At 34.9% G+C, this 21023-nt stretch overlaps 1 protein-coding gene and 1 long non-coding RNA gene across 2 annotated transcripts in view; both read left to right on the top strand.

Annotated features, from left to right (window-relative positions):
* LOC139988342 (uncharacterized) overlaps positions 1–21023 on the top strand; it is a 446678-nt gene that overhangs the window by 315651 nt on the left and 110004 nt on the right. The gene's annotated exons all lie outside the window — the stretch shown is intronic.
* On the top strand, positions 11767–13138 carry LOC139987922 (uncharacterized). The gene is made up of 2 exons (XR_011799980.1): positions 11767–11811; positions 12585–13138. It is a non-coding gene; the product is annotated as an uncharacterized lncRNA (long non-coding RNA).

Below are 21023 nucleotides of genomic sequence, written 5' to 3'. Positions count from 1 at the left end.
CTTATACTCAGTAAATTTAATAAAATTCTAGTGCATTAAATAAAGATTCTATTACGCTTTATAATTCACTTTTAATTTACCATAAGAATTGTGATTAATAAATACTATATTATATCTTCCTTCTTTACATTTTCTTTCTTTTCTTCCTGCTCTTCCTTTTCCATTATATTCTTCAAAATTTCAAACAATCAAGGTTAATTTCTATAAGACTCAGATTTTTTCTAGAAGTCTTCAACCTCTTAATGTCTTCCTTAAACATTAAATTTCATATAATCGGCTCATCTTCACTATATATTTGTTAAACTTCGCGGAACAGGGTTCTGAAAATAAATAAGTGTTTACGAACAGACGAGTCGGGTAACCGGGTAAAATTAGTTTTCTCTAGCCTTCTCCTTCGTCCTTATCATGAAGCTTGGTAAGATGAAACTCGGCACAAAGGACGAACTCAAATATCACGTTTAATTAGGGAGCGTGTAACGCAAACAATGGCGAAGTCCGGGAGTGCAAATTGAACTGCGGCCGAGTCGCGTTTAGAATTTTTACTCGACACTGGAGACGCTGCGTTCTGGCCAACTCAAGCAAAGTTCAGTTTCCTTCCTTCTAGATGAAACGATTATTTTTTTATATTAGTCCTCCTGCGTTTTCAACTATTTTTTTCTTTTTTTGTTATTATACGTGCAACGTACTAACAAAAATTATAGTGATTATATTAGTAAAATTTAAGATCAATGTGGAAATGTGTATACAGTTAGCCACGGAAGTATCTAAATACTTATAGAAACCATTATATTATATATTAAATATATGTGTCATACGAAACATTTTGAAATTCGAGATATACCCTACTACTGCTTCTGAGCGTGTGACATTCTTGAGCGTGTGACAGTCACGTACGTCTTCTTCTGAGTACTTGACGGAAAGACCTTAGTGATATCGATGGCCCGTTAGGCCTGTCTGCTCTTACGTTTTATCGCGGCCTTGCTTATGTTTCATCAGTCTCCCATAAACAGTCCTTCAACGATGCTATTGTTACGTAAAATAAAAAAAGATATTAAAGATGAAGAATAAAAAAAAAGAGAGAATTTATTTCCTAACACTTTATACTAATGACAGTTTACTTCCGAATTCCAGCTGTGACTTTCCAAGACTGAAACTCTTACAACTTAACTTTCGATCGGATCCGATTCTCTTTCCTTTGTCACCCCTCAATATTCCCACTATCCACGCGTTTGTTAGGAGACGTTCGCAACGTTGCCACGCACGCCTTCTCGAACATTCGGCGTAAGGACTGTTGGGATATTGATGGCTTATTAGGCACTTCGCTTCAGCGATATACATTGTTGCCAAATGCCACCAAATCTTTACCTCCGCCATCAGCCCATCGGTTTTGACGTGTACCGGTCGTGACATTGTCAAGGAGTGTTGTCAGTGTATAAAAGAGAGAACCATTGTAACAAGAGTAGTGAGTGACGAATAGTGACTGCATAAACATAGATTGACGGAGCATCAAACGATATTGTAAGAATCATAATATTACCAAACCTACTAGCACTATATGATTTCCTACATGTATATACGTTTTCAGATTAGTTTCAAATTTTACAAACACAGTCATAGCTGTCGCGTTTAATTATAGTGCTAATAAAATTTCAAAATGTTTTATTAATACATACAATATATAAGTTGAAATGCTTTCGTGAGCCACTACAAGTATGATAGAAATATATTCATATATATAAAAACACACACATATATATATAAGCAGCATATTACTAAAGCTAATGAAAAAGCTTCACGTCCGTCCCAGATCGTTATAATTGTTATAATAGTAGCAGTAGAAATAGTGCATCGTCATCTGGAGATGAAAGTCGAAATACAAGAATAATTTGTCGTATATATTGACAGATTAATATTTCGACACGAACCATGTTCAAAATAGGCGCTTCGTACGGATTAATGAAAAAGGGACGTGAATATTTGTCGTCGTTAGCTTCATCCACGAAGAGAAATAACACGGGACAAATTCGACGTACGAATTTCGAGGGAGAAAAACTGTAGCTTTTTCGTGGATTTTTAGAGGTAGGCTTGCGTCACGAGGTTGATATTATAGGTAGGAAAAGCTTTTCTCCATGGTCCAGCGACCGCAATATATTTATTATCCTGCACGAAATGCGGGATGCGGAGACTGTTACACGTGTATGGTCGCAGCCAGCAAAATTAGATCTCTTCGCAGGGTGAATTTAGTCCAGAATCTCTCGTCTTCCATGGGTGTATCCATCCCCTTTTCCAATGGCGACACCAAAGTCTGCACTGGAAATCCAAGGTTGTTTAATTAAGAATTTAATTCAGACGTTATTTGTTCATTCCCTTGCAGCCTTTTTACACTCTTTGGACACGTTCGTTGATTCTCTTCTAAATTAATCGCGAATAAAGTATGATTGATGACGCTTGCGAAGAATTATTTTTTCCATAAGTCTCTTTATTCCTTAGCATATCAATCTTAGATGATCGATGCCTTTTATCTATTATGGTCAAATAGTGGTTTCTTATCATCGTTGTATTAGTTTCGATTCTAATTCATATTTCTATATGTATATACAGCAATTCATTCTGTTAATATAGTGAATGTTTTGCTCTTAATAGTTTGTATCTTTTTACATATGTCGATTCTACGTAAATGCATAAACATTTGGCTATCATTGAAGATCGTGTGCTATAATTGTTATTCATTTAACATGTAGGTAATTTCAAGTGTTATTACAGATATATTATATTGTGTAGCGACCACATCTTATTGTTAGTATATTAAAAGTTGCCTGAAATTCTGTATGGTTGCCTTCCTACTCACGAAGAGTTTCCTTAAGTTGAGTAATTTTATAACTCATCACCCAATAGCATTTTGCGTATACGTATCTTAAAATTTTCTTCGGTTTATATATATAATAATATATATAATATTATATATTGTATATAAAATAAAGAAAATTTTAAAATACGTATACGTAGAATGCTATTGGTCGACGAGTTATAAAATTAGTTAAATATATAATAGAATTACTTAGAATACATAATTAATTAGAATACATAGAATATAAAAAGGAATTAAGGTAGCAGAGGTCAGAAAGATTCACAAAAATCTAAAACAAAATCATTATCTCAAAGTTTATCAATGAGATCAAACAAGGAAAAATGCGCGCAATTCTTTCGTTTATCGAGTAAATGAGCGCAAATGTTATCGAGCGTGAAACGGAAGGACGCGTGAATTATTCATTTCGCTGAACGTGTTAATGTAATCCAACGTGTTAAAGTATACGCGTTCGAGAATCGATCCTTGGTTAATCCCAGAATATATCGTAAAGCTCGCCGCGGCGCCCGGCTGACCCAGATTTCCCATATGGAACTTTTGGAACTGGCTGGCCACGGCGGGGTGGTGTGCAGCAGAATGTTGAAAATTTATGAATCGTTAAAACGACGTTAGCGACGAGACGTTTCTAACGTGCATTCCCGACCACCGGTGAACATCCGCCGACACCGAGTCGACAAACTCGTCGCTCTCGCCGTATAGGCAAATAGGATTGAGGGGATCGGATTATGGGACGTTAAACGACGCACCCCATCTTGTCCCGTCTCGACGCTGAGAACGCCTACGAATCGAATTCAAGGACTACGAACTCGATTGTTGCTCGCGACAAAGTGTTTGCCAAAAGTGTTTGACAAATTCCTAAGATGATGACATTGTTCGATCTGGTTTATATTATTTATGTTTTCGTACTTTTCGATATTACGTATTTTTCAAACATTATAGCATATGAGGAGTATTAGCGATTTATTTCAATTAGTATTTCAAAGGGAGGTGGAAGTTGTATTTGCTAAGATGTTAACCATTGTAAAGATTGAAAAATCGAAATATTCGCGCAAGTGTAATTTATAGTATCCTAAGATTTTGAATAACTGCAAATTAAAATTTTTAATTTGATGTATGGAAAAGTCTACGTTATTGGACGGATACTTTGTGTACACGATATTTTTGCCTAATTGGAGAACAATATTTTTTTGAATAGTTATAATACATGCAAATCACAATAAAGAAGAATGAATTACAGGAGACGCTATTGAGATATGTGTAATTTTATGTGCTAGACTAGGTTAGATGCGTAGTATACTTACTTGTATGGGAATATCAGTGTGTGGAAGTTGTGTGCGCGGCTTCTCGAAAACAAATGAATGTAAACTGTTCAGTCGGGTATGGTAGTAGGTGAGACAAAGAAAGTGCTGAGACGCGTGCAAGTGTGTATCGATGAATATCTTTGAAATCGTTTATCAAATAAATGTATAACTATTCTAATATAAATTCCAAGTGTAAATTTAGTGTTCCTATACCATTATTTCGGCTATTAAGATCCAAAATTCTCAACAGACGCTAAACAGCGAGGCAATTTTATAGTATAAATTTATACATGTCCAGTAGTAGTAGTATATAATTCATTTTCTATTGGATATCTAATATCTTTATTCATAATTGCCTTCCAAATATAATCTGTTTCCATTATTTACTAAGTATCTAGAATATTCATCTTCTTCCTATTTTTCGTCTCAGAAAAATCAATGAATTATATATTGCAAATTTTTAATGTGAAAGTTGTGAATAGACTGCAGATATTTATACAAGTTGGTATTTTTACGAATAGAAATTTTTGTTTTACTTGCTAAATGATACAAAATCTACTTTCCTTTGAATATATACATTTGTAATATTTTTAAACGTTATATACATATATACGTATCCGTACATCTTTCAAATATTTTCACAAACATTTGCACTCTAGTTATAAATAATTGGAGATAGTTTTGAACAATAATATAAATGATCTTTGTTCATGTCGACATCTTACTAATACACCCTAACTAAGAATAATGGACATGTCAAGTACGGCCAACAGTTCCCAATCGTGTTCAAAAGATTACGTGTGCAACATTATTTAAGAGATTGTCAAGAGTAAGAAATTGAATCCAACTATTTCATCCTTCAATGGAAGAAATTGAAAAAGGTAGCAATCTGTTGGTAAGAGAAATGAAGAATAAAAAGAAAAAGATATTATCTAACCGCAGAATCAAGCTTGGACACTGTTCCATTTCTCTAACACGTCAGCTACGATTAATCAAGAAACCTCGACGACACTTACTTTAAAAAGAAGACAAGGAAGAGAAAAAGAAGATACTTCTAGCAACTCCGTTGCGAAGCTGGGATTGTTAATCACGAGCGACTCCGTGAAAGTTCGCGATCAACGACGCCTCGAAGTAAGAATTCACCCTCGTCGTCTCGTTCTCTTAATGGAACATGTTCGTTATAATCGTAGCTACCAGAGAGAGGAAAGAGAAAATCGAACGTATCGTATTATTAACACGTTCCATAGAAACCCGTCGATTTCTCAATCCTCTTAGTACATTTTTATTTTATTAATTTTATTTTATTTAAGCTCTACTTCTAGACGAATACCAAATTACTGAGGCATATGTCGTATTAATTTAGATATTTCTGAATTTTTATTTTTTAATGTTGTTCAAAATAATTTCATTTTCTATTTGAATTTATTGATATAATTATTGAATATATTAACCAAATTTTTGTACTATATACCTTTTATTTCTTATAGCAGTCATCCAAGTAGCAGAATAATATTAAACATACGATGTTGCTAAAAATCACAATATAGGTACAATAATAATGTTACAATGATCTCGCTGGGAGGGTAATATGTAATTATATTGCTATCGAAATCTTTTAATGAAAATGAAATAATTATGATAGAACCGATGAATAGGATTCTTATTTGTCTAAACAATACACAATTTCCACCAATAAAAAATTTTCTCTCGCATTATTCTTCTAACGTCGAGGCCTTTTAATGATGTGCTAGCTTCTGCTTTCACAAATTAAATTGAGAAACTATAATCGACTATGATCTTCTTCCCCGATAATCAAACAAAATTCCAGTAACAGAAAGTTTTACAGCCTATAGATTTTAAAACCACAGTCTCTTTCTTGAATGGTATCGCGTCAAGACTAAAAGGGTTGCGAAAACGTCATTCAATGCGCAATTACGAAGATTGCGCTGGAAGTTAAATGATCACAGCTATTAGCGAAATTAGTAAGTCCGTCTTACGCCCCCGAAACGATTTCCCGATCATCCTAAATGACACTATTCTGCATTCTTATCTCGTATCTCGAACACTCGAATTTTTTCCCGAAGAAAGCGATGATTTATCGCTGTATCGTAAGATGTAAAGAGTATTGGAAAAGTTTCGCAGTTATCCGCTGAAGAGTTGTCGAAGTCTCGCGGAGGAGCGATTAAAAATTGATGATCGACGGAAAGACGAGAATCCTGATATTCTTCTTCGTCAAAGGGAAAAACACTCGATCGAGGAATCACGATGAATTAATGCGGTCCTGATACGAAATTGTTTAATCAACGAATATTTTGTGCTCGTTTTAAGTTGGTTTTCGCGATTTACTCTGCGTAGAATACACGTGAATTCAGAAATTCTCCTACTCATTTATGCGGTTCGTAAATTTTGCGATAGACCATAAACGAAACAGAATAACCTTGAAAATGGTTGTGTTTGAAGTTTGAAAGTTGCATCGCGATATGTGTGTTTGCACATTGTAAAAAGTATATGTTACGCCACAAGGCTTTAGTATAGATCGTATTTCTAACCGTCGCTCGCGGTCCTCTAGCGTCGCAGATAGATCGTCTTATCTGCCCGACAAAAAATATAGAATGTCTCGACGAGCGCATAGTTGTCGCCAAGCAGCGAGTTCCAGAAACGTCGATTTCGGTCCGTTATTTTATTCTCACAAAGAAGTAGGCCTACGTGATCATCGGCACGAGTGGTGGCGTGATCCGAGCGTAGTGGGGGTTGTCTCCCCGAGAAGACAAAGAATTGATCTAGGAGCAATCAGTCCGTTTTGAAAATTCATACTGCATACATCGAGAGATCTGACGAATAAAGTCGCTTAGTCTAACGAATTCATTGAAAGATATCGTAAAGTCGGCTCGAATTTCTATAACGCATTAACTGTATTCATCGCTAAATAATTTGTGATGCTTTTATTATTATACAATTTATTGTTGAATATACACGCTATATTAATCTGTTAACACAGTGTTAAATTCATTGAACCACCTCTGTTATCCTAACCGAAACTAGAAGAACGACTAATTCGCGGCGTCTATTATACGAATCGTAGCGAGTATTTATTTACGCCTCTCGCTGACGCGTTTCCCTCGCGACCGCGTCCCTCCGCGAACGGTCGTAACAGTATAAAAAGTTTAATTTATCAGGTAAAAATTCAGTTCTATGTTTAACTTGTTCATTATCATGAACGATGATGATTCGTTGGGCCATACGTGATATCCATATGCTATGGTTTGTTATTGTTTTAAGTTGCATCGCGATATGTGTGTCTGCACATTGTAAAAATTATAAAAAGTTTAATTTATCAAGTAAAAATTCAGTTCGACGTTTAACCTGTTTATAATCATGGACGATGATGATTCGTTGGGCCATAAGTGATATCCATATGTTATTTGTTATTTTTTTAAGTTACATTGATTACAATCATAATTAGTAGCATATAGAAAAGTGGTTAAGTATGGTAAATAATTTTATTGGTTTATTAAGTACTATAATAATGAACACTCGTAAATGCAGGGATTATAGGATTTTATGATTATTATATAACTTTAAAGGTTCAAGCAGTGCAGCCAACGCAAATATTTCTTTATCAGATTATCGGAAGTGTTTGAAAACTTGTGGAAGCTGATTTATAATGTACCCTGTATATTATGTATATATTATGATTTTGACCATTTAATACCATATCATTTACATCTTTCAAAACAGTTTATGCAGAATATAAATAATACATTCCTCGTTCTCTTCAAAGCTCCTCCAGATTTTCAATTATTCACGGATGTAAAGATTTCTTTGAAGTTTTTAGAGGAGCAACTTTATATTGTTAAAAGTTCGGTATCAGTGACAAGAGATTTGAAAAAGTTGAGTACCAAACCAAAGAGGTTCAACATAGGAACGTCAGAACAACCTTTATCTGGGACAAAAAATTTCCACAGCGTTTAATTCCGCGTTCGTGCCTTCACAATTTTTCCTGAAATTTTTCCCTGAATCTCTGTTTTTCGATGTTCTCGAGCACACTCGTAACCTTTTAATCCCTCCATTGAATCCATCGTGTTCGTTTCTTCTTGTAAAAAATAAGGAAGCTGGCGACGCTAACGATTAGTGCGTGTGAACCGCGAAGAACAGATAAAAGACCTCAAAGAAAGGAATGAAAGCTAATTGCAGCAAGAAAAGCGCGGTCGTTGATTTTCGGCATTCGTCGTTCATATTTTTTATAAAGAAATAGATTTTATTATTTAATTTGTACTTTACAATTTGTTCAGCTGGATATTTGGTAAATTTTTTTAGCTTCATTGCTAAATAACATGTGTATGTTAAGTATATAACATATGGAAGTTTGACTATTTTATTTCTTTAATGAGGTCAGTGGAGTGTTTTCTTTTTAGTCTTCTTTTTATGACAGTTTTGTTCGCTTCAGCTGGTTTGGCTGTGTTGCCGGTTTTTCCTTGTATTTTTCTGCGCAGTTGCCGATTTCTTCTTTGTCCATTGGTATTTTTAAGTGTTTGCGTATATCCCCGTTTCTGACATACCATGGGGCGTTGACTATTGTTCTCAGTATCTTCGATTGTAGCGACTCTAGTTTATTTATGTGGCTCATTGCTGCTGTCCCCCATAGTGGTATTCCGTACGTTCAAATTGGTTTTATTACAGTTTTGTAGATTTTTAGTTTATTTTCTATGCTAAATTTAGAGTTTCGACTAGTTAGCCAGTACATCTGTCCTCTTTTTATCCGTGTTTTGTCTATAATTGACTCAATATGTTCATCGTTCATATAACAACTTGTCCTGAGTCGGAGCGATGAATTTAATTTAATAATTAATATCCATCGATCTTCTAGCTTTCAGTGCTGCCCTTTTTTCCTCCCGCTTGACTCCCGCGAAGCTATGCCAACAAAAGAAGCTTGGGTGAACAGGGGAAGGAATATAACGAAATTTGACGATTCACCTTTCGATGCAACAAAACGACTCGAAATTGCAGAGCTTCACTGGAAATTCAATTTTTAATCGCATCCAATCTATTCGTCGCGTGTCAATCTCAACGAGCGCGTATAAATTCCGTTGGTTTGTTCGCGGTACTGATGACTCTGCAATTCACTCTAGCATTGATGATAAAGGAAGAAATGTTCGAATGATGGGCAATAAAGTCATGCACGAAAGGTTTAAAAATAATATGAGTGCACCCCTGTATATGAATTTGTGCAGGAATTATCCATAATTTCGCTATAGATAGTGGTCCATACGGGACATGTTGTAGCTCGGTAATTTAAAAAAAGATAGTTTAATATTTGATTTATTAATTTATATATCCCGTAGGGCTATTTTTCACTGGACAATACAACTTTCGAAGTTCGATTATTTCTGCATTATTTGTGAAATTGTGTATTGTTTGTTTTATTATGTAATAAAATATATTGCGGTAATATTAGGTTGTCCGAAAAGTCTTTCTTTTACAGACACGTCTTTTACAACGATGCATCTTTATACAAACATTTTTTTATTATTTGCGTTTATTTTACAATCAATTCTCGTTAGAGGATTTTAAGTAAATTTATCTGGCGTGGTACTATGACATGGTTAATAAGTGTTTATAGTATGTTTCATTCTATTTGAATCTAGTGCTTCGGTTTAAGGTGTAATGTCTTTTTAGCCTGCGGATCTGTTCCGACGTGTCCAGTAGTTGAGTAATTAGAGGGTTTTGGAGGTTGTTAACTCTTGTGCTGTGTCTATTGCTGAATTTGGATAATTCTTCTTTGACCGTGGGTATCTTGAGGTCGTGATGTATCGTTTCGTTGGTGACGTACCAAAGTGCATCTATTAGGGATCTTAAGGTTTTCGATTGGAATTGTTGAAGAATTTCTATGTTGGAATTACTTGCTGTTCCCCATAGTTGGATTCCATAGGTCCAAACAGGTTTTAATATGGCTTTGTATAATGTAATTTTACTTTGCGCGTTTAAGTTGGAACGTCGGCCGATGAGCCAGTAGGATTTTTTAAATTTTGCTTTGAGTTGTTTGATTTTATCTAAGATATGTTGTTTCCATGTCAATCTTCTGTCCAGAATCATGCCCAGATATGTAACTGACTATTTATCTGGAATAGGTATATTGTTTATCGTCACTTGTGGGCAAGTTTGTTTTGGTAGCGTGAAAGTTATGTGACTGTTATACAAACATGAAAAGTAGTCTGTCGAACGTTGTGATCTTTATTTTGATAGAACAAAATGAATCATACGTAATTCGATAAAATAATATAAAACGAAAAATGTTGTGTATCTATTATTTCCTTATAAAACGAAAGAAATTTTTCGGACGATCTATTATTAACAATTCTTATTTTATCGTATACTTCTTTTAGTGTGATATCTTATAATGCGTTATGCCAATTTAAAGGAATCTTCTTTGTCCGATCACTACAATTCAAACGGTCTAAGCATAAAGAGTTCTTGGAACGTCAATTCTTTAAACTCATTCTTATCGTATAATAACGTTCTGCTATACACATTAAACAAGTAAAACTACGACAATTAGAAATAAATTGACTTACATCATATCGAAAAAAAGTCAGTGTCGATAGTTGGTTCAACGAAACGAGAGAGTAAACATAAACAAAACGTGACTCCTGCGACTGCAGCTGCTATCATATTTTGTATACTATAGATATTTCAGAACTATTTATTATTTCTTTTGCCCGATACTACAATTGGAAGACCAAAAAAAAATCTTGCATCGCTGAAAAATTCAGAAGAATCACCGTGCATAATCCTGAACTGATAAAACCCTTACAGCCCATTTGTGCAGACAGAGGATAGGGGATCGAGAAGTATCTGGACCACTTAACAACGCACTTTCCCGCCATTAAACGAAAGCCAATCTTGGGAACAACGATAGATTACAGTCGCCAAATTAGCTCGCTTTATTTAAAGAACGAATTATCCGGCTGAATCGATTTCTTCGATATAATACGAATCCTAACCACAGCTGCGAGATTGTCGAATGGGGTAATTGATCCGAAAGAAACTGAGATTCGATATTGAATTAACTTTTTTCTTTCATTGTTTGTGAATAGTAACACCCCAGTTTCGAAACTCTTTCAGTCAGTTCGAATAGGAAACTTCGCCCTAACGAAATTATCGTTAAATTTCTGAAACACTGATTAAAAAGATTGTTGGTTTTTGTGATTTGTTTTTGTATATTAAGTGATAGTTTAATTTAATTACTTTATTAGTTACTTCAAATAATTAGTCCCAGTTTTTCTGGAATTTGGTTTATATCTTTACAAAAACTACATACATATATTCTCTGAAAATTTATGATAGAAATATATTTATTGAAAAGCTAAATTTCAAATAATTTTTACACTGTTAAATGTTATTATGTTATAAAACACGAATTGATGATTGTACAATCATTTTCTGTATATCTTTTTATAAACGGGACTAATTGGAAGGATTGAAATATATTTTATTTTTCTTGACTTAAATCCAATCAATTCGTATTTCGTACTTTTACCGTACAATATGATGAACATAGTAGCTTAAAAATATTTGTAGTAATAAATTACGTGCAGTATTAGAAAAATCGCCAAAGAAAAGTTACCAAAATACTTAGAAGGGAGTGTTACGCCGTATGAAGCGGCCCACAAGTCAGCCCTTATTACCTGACTGTCAACAGCCCTCATACCGTTATTCTGACCTTCTACAGACCCAAGGACCCACCATATACTCCAACGATAGTTTAATGGCTAACGTATATAGATGGGTCAATCGGTCTGCACTAAAATTACGGGACATAGAGTCCCAAAAAGTACTTCACGTTTACAGCGGGCTATTCACCACGACCTGGAATTTATTACGTGCTGGTAACAATCACGGATAAAACAGGTATCTGCCATACGGAAAGAGCGGATGTGTATACAAAGAAAAAGGGGACTTCATCCCAAAAAACAATATCGTCAACTACCTAAGACGGTAGAAAGTCCCCTACTCCTGTGATGGCGAAAGAACGAACAGTGAGTCGAGTCTAGGCCAGTCTGTGCCACACATCTCCCGGGTTCCTTTGGCTCTTCAAGCCCTCGCGACAGTCAAGTCAACTGTTCGTATGACAATCGGGCATTCATATTAACTCTACGTTCCGTCTAAGGAATCAAATTCACCGACTTCGCTTGTGTATGGGAGTGTGTATCCGTGCAAAATAGAAATAAATATATATATTAATAAAACTGTAGACTACAGTTTTATTCCAACTGAACTACCCCTATTATACCAAAAGAAATACGGGGATCGACCTGCTCGTGGTGTCGATTGATACAATCGTAACGGAAATTTACGACTCCCGTTGACGCGCCTCCTCGCGAACGCGTCTCCCCGCGACTGGCCGAATTTACAGGGAGGATGAAGTGGAAGGACAGAAAAATATTAGCAAGATTCAGATGTGGAAACGAGATCAAAGCAAGGGAATACTGGAAAGAAGAGGGAGAAAAAAGATGCAGGCTATGTAAAAAGAAAGAAGAAGACCTGAGACACGTAATAGAAGAATGCGAAATAACGGGAGGATCAAAGGACACAGAAAAAAAATTAACGAGACTGGAGAAGGACTAATAGAATTGAAAACAATAATAGAGAAGAGAAGGGCAATACCAGACATGGAGGAACGACAATAAGGAAGCACAGCAAGGAGGCAAAAGTTGCCATAGTTTTAGAGACAGAATATATAATGGAGTGCAATATAAGAAAGTAGATAAGAGGGGAGGTAGATATATAAGAAAAGAGAGACAGACAAGGGAAAGAGTTTAGATAGATATAAGGAAGGAGGCAATAAGGTGATAACGCCATAAGACTGATAGAATGTAAATAGCGTGATAGGTAAACGAGATATAAAACCGAAAGCTCGTTGAAAGCCGAAAGGCACGGACTAAGTAATAATAAGTAAATAAATAAATACTAATTACGTGCAATATTGAAAAGTTTATAAAATTTGTAAACCAAATGCTATTTCAAAACCGCTAGGCTGAAGTAAAATTGTCTATCCAGTATGTTAATAAGATCTCAAAATCTCAAGTCTTATCTTTGTGCTAAGATGAAGTTTTGATAAAAGCAAGAAATAAATACAATTTTGAACAAATTGGGATTAATCATTTACATAATTTAACACACCAGAGAATTTTATATTAACAGTTTCTATTAACAGTTAGAGGAAAGAGCGGTAATATGATCTCTGTTACGCCTCGAGCTTGCTATAGGCCATGTTCCTATCCGTCTTCCTTAGCACTACAGTATCGCAGACAGATCGTCTTACATGACCGACGAGATATACACAATGTAGCGATAAGCGCATGGTTGTTGTCAAGCAGCGAATTCTAGAAAACATCGATTCGCCTTCGGTCTGTTATTGTATCTACACAAAAATGGTGGCATATGTGACCAGAGGCGCGAACGGTCGCGAGACCCGAGCGTGGTGGGGGTCGTGGTTGTCTCCCAGAGAAGACAAAGGACAAAATCGAAGGGTAGTCAGTGGCAAATGAGAATTCAAACCGAATGCATCGAGAGGTTCAGAGAAATAAAATCAAGGTAGTCAAACGAATACGTCGAGAAATATTATGAAGTCGAGTCGAATTATAATAATAAATTAGTTGTATCATCGTAAAATCATTTGTAACGTATTAATTATAATTTTAAATATTGTTAAAAATAGAAGCTTATATTAACCCTGTTAATTCAGTGTTACAATCATTTGAACCACCTCTGTTATCCAAATCGAAATAGGGGAACGACTGATTTGCAGCGTCGACTATCAGAACCATAGCAAGAATTTTCGCGTCTCTCCCTGAACGGTCGTAACAGTCTCAGAGTCTTATATTTCTACCTAAAATCTGATTCATAATTTAAACTGCTTCAAATTTTTGCGTAAAATGTTCGTAAATTAATAAGCTTATCTGTAATGAAATGCGAAAGTAAAAGAAAAGAGTAACGTCAGTTTTGGAACTCGTATAAAAGTGATAGTAATATGGCCCTCTAACAAAAATCATCAAAAGATCATTTTTTAGTAACATTTTGAGGTGGAAAGTAAATAAGTAAAGTAAATTCTTCTGTTTACATACAAAAGTCACACATACATATTCTTCGTTCCTTCGCACTTTTGTATTCATTACGTTATGTCGCCTTACGACCTGTTTTCCATTTCCTCTTTTCGTAGAAATCGTAGAAATATAATTTCCTTGATCTCGGAAAAAATTTATCCGAGGCATGTCTGTATTATAATTATCTGATTGTAATATACATAAAAAATGAAATTTCATTATGTTTCAACACAAATAGTTTCGGGAATTTCAACTATATTTTTGAAAATACAGTATAAAAAATGCGGTGATATATATGCACTTGTGTATATCGATTCTACGTACCTTTCTTAAATATATTCCAACACACGACGCTTTAACTCACTCAATTTGCAAGAAATATTCCTTTTTCAGGATGACGTAAACCAGAATGTTTTTCAAGTTATATTATTTATGCTTCTCATTAGCGGAAATAATACTCTTTAGATTAAATCTGTTTTTCCACATGCGAATGTAGTAGATGCAACAAATGACGCGTTTGTTGTAATATAGAAGATCACGATATTGCCACCCCTTCCTTTACTAACTGAAACAGTTCAAAGCTAATTATATATCGTTATATATAATAAAAGAAAATAATTAAATTCATTATATTATAGCATAAGAAAATATGTAATTAATTTCATATTCTATCTTCATCCTCCTATGTCAAAAGCATAATTAAATGGTTATGGTTCTATACCAACAGCTACCCAATACTCTATCTTAGCATCAATACGAAACTTGCCGATCTCCAAATTGTAACGAGTATTCTATATGTATACTACAACCCTTTGGAGCGTGATCATGTAACTGAATAATTTCTATCAGTCAGCTGGCCTCGACTTCTCCAGAGAATTACGATTAACCGTAGTATCGAGTCGATGTTGGTAACTCTATCAGAGAAGTTCTTGGTGAATCATCTTAACTAACACCTCGATAGAAATGTCAAGTTTCATATAACTCGACATACGTTCGTGGAGATCATAATTGAGAGAAGACATCAGTTAAGATTCGTGGATGCAATTCACGATGATTTTAACTAGGATGCAAAGAAACTTCTTTCAAGATTCCTATAGGTACGGTTGTAGAATGTGTTGGACAGTTTTGTGATAAAATACTTGCACGTTCCTCTGACTTGGAATGGATGCTCGTGGTATGCTTTAATTTACTAACTTGGCGACGTAAGTTAGCCTTCTGCGAGTTTCTAAGTTCAGTCCGGTCATGAAACGAGAGAATTATTCTATTATATGTTTCTATGCTGGTAATGATATCTTGGAAAGCTTTCATATTTCATTAAATATATTATTGTAACGTGTGGATTATAGGAAGGTGAAGTTCAATTGGAGAATTTTGATGGTTTATTGGAAACTCGCTGTAATTACATTTAAATATTATTCAATTACCGTTAATCCATTGGCAAGAGTTTGAAATGATAAAAGAGAAATTCACAAATATTAGTCCAATCAGAAATTGAAATAGCAAACAGGTTCGTTATTAAATACAGTGAATTATATGACAAATAATAATATTATGAAAACGATTGATTAAGAAAAGTACATTACGGTGTATACATTACAGTTCATTAGAAAATGAACATTTCACTGATGATCCTATCTTTGTCAAAAATCTGTAAGAGCTATATAGAGATAAAATCTTTGATGTGTATTATCATCTTAAATTTACATAAGTACGTTTCCGTGAAAAACTTACAAACAGTGTACATTTGTATCAAACAAAGTTTGGGCTTCTTTCGATGGAGTTCGAATATTTTGTCCCGCGAGAGCGGAATAGAGAAAGCTGGTTTGCAGTATTGCTCTCGTGGACATCAGGAAAAGTAGCAATTGCAGTGAAATTCGCGGTGGAAATTGCGAAACTGGAAGCTCTTTGATAGGGTTTCGTCCAAGGAATAAAAGTATCTGTTGCAATGCGAGAAAGTAATTTTTCAGATATGCTGGTTGTAGTTTCACGACGAACTTTTAGATCGTTTGGTAACTATTCCGAAAGAATACTCTTTAAAGTTTCTTAAATATTAAAGAGGCTATAACAATTTATAAATAATTCTACATATTTTCAACAAAACGCACGAAATATCGTTTTTAGGCGACTATGAAAAGATATTGGTGGAAATTAGTTCATTTTTACCTTCGTTGTATAAATTGTATGTATATATCGTATATGTATATGTATATGTATAGTACAGCACATTTACAACTTTAAAACTTTACATTCATACCACTAAAGAAAGTACTCGGATTTAAGTTTAATTTGTGCATGTATTTTAACTTATTAATATTATTGCACGATGTTAGAATCTACAATTATAAAGAGACATTAAATATAAAATATCGAAGTTTTCTGATATGTATTAGTATAATGTTAAACTTAGAAATTAAATGGATATTAATTAATAAAAGTACAAAATTGTAAACTGTAAATAAAAACTTTAGTGTTGAGAAGGACGAAGTGGTTTTACAAGTAATCTAGATTGTTTTCTTTCGCTTAGGATTAAGTATACAATCGAGATCGAAATTCGAGTACTTGTATTCCAGACTGCGTGGTCGAGCAGAAAAATAACTTTGGTCCCCATTGAAAGAGTAGCAGATCAAACAACTTTAAGAGAATGCCTTTCAGGGACTGTTCACGATTTAAATTAGGAAGCAGCTTCCGTTTTGACGCAGCTGAGAAAACAAAGCGACACCACTCCTATCTTCAATGTTCATCCTCAAACTTGTTAAAACAATTTGAAATCTCGAGCGGTTTCTCGTCGAGGAAACGTATAAACTTGCGAAACTTTTTTCAACTTTTCTAATAACATCAGAGTCGGAATACTCATCACGCTTTGATGATTAATAAGTCACGTAACGAAAACAATATTTTTGACGACCGAACTGAACAAGGTGGTGATCGAGATGGTCAAGCAATTTTAACAACATAATGACAATATTAACGAATCTATCGGTAGACTTCAATAAAATTCTGTGATGTATGAGCCGTTCAAAGATCAAACTTGTCAACCCACTTTTTCCTATCAAGTCTTCAATTTTATTATTCAGGTATATCATTAACATTGGACATCTTAGAAAACAAACAACTATTTTCGTAGATTTATTTATTACAGGAAGACAGCTTGATTTCTTTGTAAACAAAAATGTGAATGTTAAAAAATAGTTCTTGTACTTGATATTTTTCTCTGCAATTCAAGTTACAGAGCTGGTTAACATGACTTTTAAGGTATTCATACTTCAATAAGTATGCAATGTTACATGTAAACAATGTTTAGCATCCATCAATAGAATAGAACAATGTAAATTGTTTGAAAAGAAAGTTGCAACAAAGCGTTGCTTGAACGTAACATTAGCCCTTAATGGATTAATGCACGCTTCCTTTCAGACATCAAACTTAACCATCGCAGTATTCAACCAAGCTTAATTATGAAGTTAGCTTAAACTTTCGGCAACCTCCTATACAAAGTCCATGAAACATCCTGGCGAAACACACCGATTAATTCTCCATTAACGTTCCTACAATCAAGACACGAAGCTTCGAAAACTAACTGGATTCTTTCAGCCTGATTGCCTCGATCGGTTAATTAATTAAATCAATTTGTATATATCGTGGGACGTCCACAACACGTTTGATCACCTTCTCTTTAAATTACAACGCGATTTGGAAAGCAGTCAGAGAGTGGGACAGACACGTCTGCGAGGGACACCGCAATGCCACAGACGCTCGTGACAAATCTCATGGCTGACTTGCAATTGTAATGTTTAATCAGACGTGTAATTATGTCTACGGTCGATGTTGCCAACCACTCTCCAGACCAGAGACGAATGAAATTTCCCTCGCATTCAGCCAAGTCGAATATTCGCGAGTACGTGATTACGCGATTTACTACGGTCCGCACACGCTGTTTCCGGCTCTTTCGCGCGGCGCGCTCACTTCCGGTCCTGCCTTTCCCCTACGTTCTCTCTTCGAGTAACGAACGTTCGCCAACTCATTCCCGAAATGCTTTTCAACGAGACAGTTGTTTAAGAATTTAATTGGTGAGCGCATGTGGTTGTTGAACTTTGATATTTTCCTTCCTGAAAGGTGTTTTGAAGAATTTTTTTAGGTTTCTCTGTAAAGTTTCAAAGTTTTTTTAACGACTGTTTAATGTTATTCAAGATTCTTTCCATGCCTTTTTAACGCGTTTGTACGCGCCCGAACAGCCGCGGGTTTGTAAAAGGGTTGAGGGAGGGAAGGAGGTATAATCCAGAAAATTTATCACAATGTGGACTGTTTTGGTTTTTTGGTATTAACACTTTGACTGCCACATTGGTCATATATGACCGGCCACGGTTCCTCCTGTGACGCCACGGTGGTCATTGATGACCAAAGCGCTTGAACTTCTTACAATTGTAAAAATTGTATGAAAATCGACAGTTAGGGGATTTAGAATATAACCAATAAATAGAAGATACTTTGAAATAAAAAGTGCCCCATTGAACAATTAAACATTTTTATTAGAACATTAATAAAAAAAAAAAAAAATGAAAACAAATATTGTATCTAACGGTGCACTGTGTTAAAACACTTTAAACATAAATGTGGCTCATCGATACAATCTGGACAATAGGTGGTCACCGTTTTGATCCGACTTTTAGTAATTTTTGATCCTAACGGTTTAACATTTTGTTATAGCACTCTCTACAAAATTTTCGTGCCAAGTACGCTTGCCCTTCTTTCTGCATTTCGTGTCGTAATCTTTGTCGAATAAGTATATTTGACTGCTCTGGTGAATGGCACTGTGTAAGGTGCATTGCGAGTGCCATTTTAAAATCTGATACTTTGATTTTTGTTTCTGTTCCATGTTTATAGAGTATCATCGCGTTTTAAATTGATGTATTTAACAATAACTCTAAAGCTAACTTTATATACCATTTGAGGCTTCATCTATGTGGCGTAGAATATGCTATCATTTGATCCGATAAATCTACAGCACTCTGTTTCCTCTGTTGTGATCTACCACTACCATTGGTTTATCACAAACATCATTTTTTTGCGGATCTCTACCATTTCAACCGAATGTTTCGTCGAAATCATAACAATGTCACGGTTGTCTCCCCACCTTACTATTACATATAGAATGAGCAAATACTGTTTACTAATATCTTCTACACGTTTCAATAATATGTTCTGGTCGTTTTGCTTACGACGAAATGACTAATGCGAATGGTTTGTTGAAATAAACGAAACTTTGTTATAATATGTCGCTATCAACTGTTACCAAGACGCCTCGGTGGTCACCCGTGACCACGAATAAGATAAACGGTCCATTGGGAAAGAATGTTGTCTTACATCATCAATTGATTATTATTTTACCATGATATGCTTCGAATAATAAAAATACTCCCGTGGTGTCCTGAGCGAAACATGTCATTTGGTCGTGGCAGTCAAAGTGGTAAGTGGAAGGTGCTATGTCGTATCCGGTGGTTAGACTACGTTCTTCGGTTTTCGTAAACTAGCAGACAACTGTTATCGACGATTGTTTTATCGTATCTAGTCGTAGACCACGCAAAAGTCCCCCAAAAGACCCGTAGTCTCTCCTTCGCCTCGCTATTGACCGTTCAAGATAAGGATGAAGGGTACAAATTTGCTTCTTTTACAGAGTGGTTTATAACGCTGTCGGCGCTTCAAGGTTTTTTGGGCTTATACACCTCTTCGGGCCCAATCGACAGTGTTATAAACCCTTACTAGTTCAATATTTCTGAACAGCGCTTTTATTAGTCGTTAATCTTTCACGAATAGGTTATTGCGCAAGATATTAAAACATTTGAGGAATGTATTAACGTATAATTGACTATTTAAATATTTTAGGTTTCTTTATATATTTTCGATAAATATCTTTGAACTATATACTTTTTCAAAATGGTTTCAAATGTGATCAATATACAGAATTATAATAGTCGTGTCTCACTACAACGCTAATGAAGTTTCATTATGTTGTGTATAACGCACGTAATATATTCATAACAAGTTTTAGAGGTATTGAAGTTCTTTCGTGAATCTCTGAATATTACATTCTTCGATTTTGAACTTTATCAATATAATCATTACAATTATGTCTCATTAAAGTGCTAATGGAATTTCGAAAGTTTTCGTGTCACACATAATAAATTCATACAATTTTCCATTCATTGCCAGGCAAATCTAGAGCGTCTTGCCCTAGGCGCCAAGATTTTATTCTAAAGAAAACATGGAATTTCACACAATCTATATATTATTATATAAATATTATTATATAAAATTTCCGTTTATCCTTTCTAATAATTTTTAACTAAAACTTATTCTATGACCAATTGGAATCGATCTAAACTTGTTCTTTTCCGTTTTCTTTTACTAATTAATTTGTACTTTACAATTTGTCCAGCTGGACATTTGGTAAATTTTTCTTACTAAATTGCTAAATAACATGTGGATGGCTACCCCCAGTGGGGTACCATCTTCGAGTGCTCTAAACTTGTAGCGCAAAATACGAGATACGTCATAATCGGAAGGCTTGTCGTATCTCAATACATATACTTACTACGAAATATCTCGTAGTTGGCAGTAAATATTTTCGAAAAATACTGTACGATGATCTCTTCCGTGTATTTGGAGTTTGTGGCACACTCATCATGTTAATAACGTTATAAGTGTACGCACAGCGTATTAGCTGGCGGTTCAAACATTATTGCGTAGATAGCGCCGTTC

This window comes from Bombus fervidus, chromosome 6 (genome assembly GCF_041682495.2).
Source record: "Bombus fervidus isolate BK054 chromosome 6, iyBomFerv1, whole genome shotgun sequence".
Classification (NCBI taxonomy): domain Eukaryota; kingdom Metazoa; phylum Arthropoda; class Insecta; order Hymenoptera; family Apidae; genus Bombus; species Bombus fervidus.
Note: the sequence above shows the minus strand (reverse complement) of the source record. Positions and strands in the feature narration are given on the sequence as shown.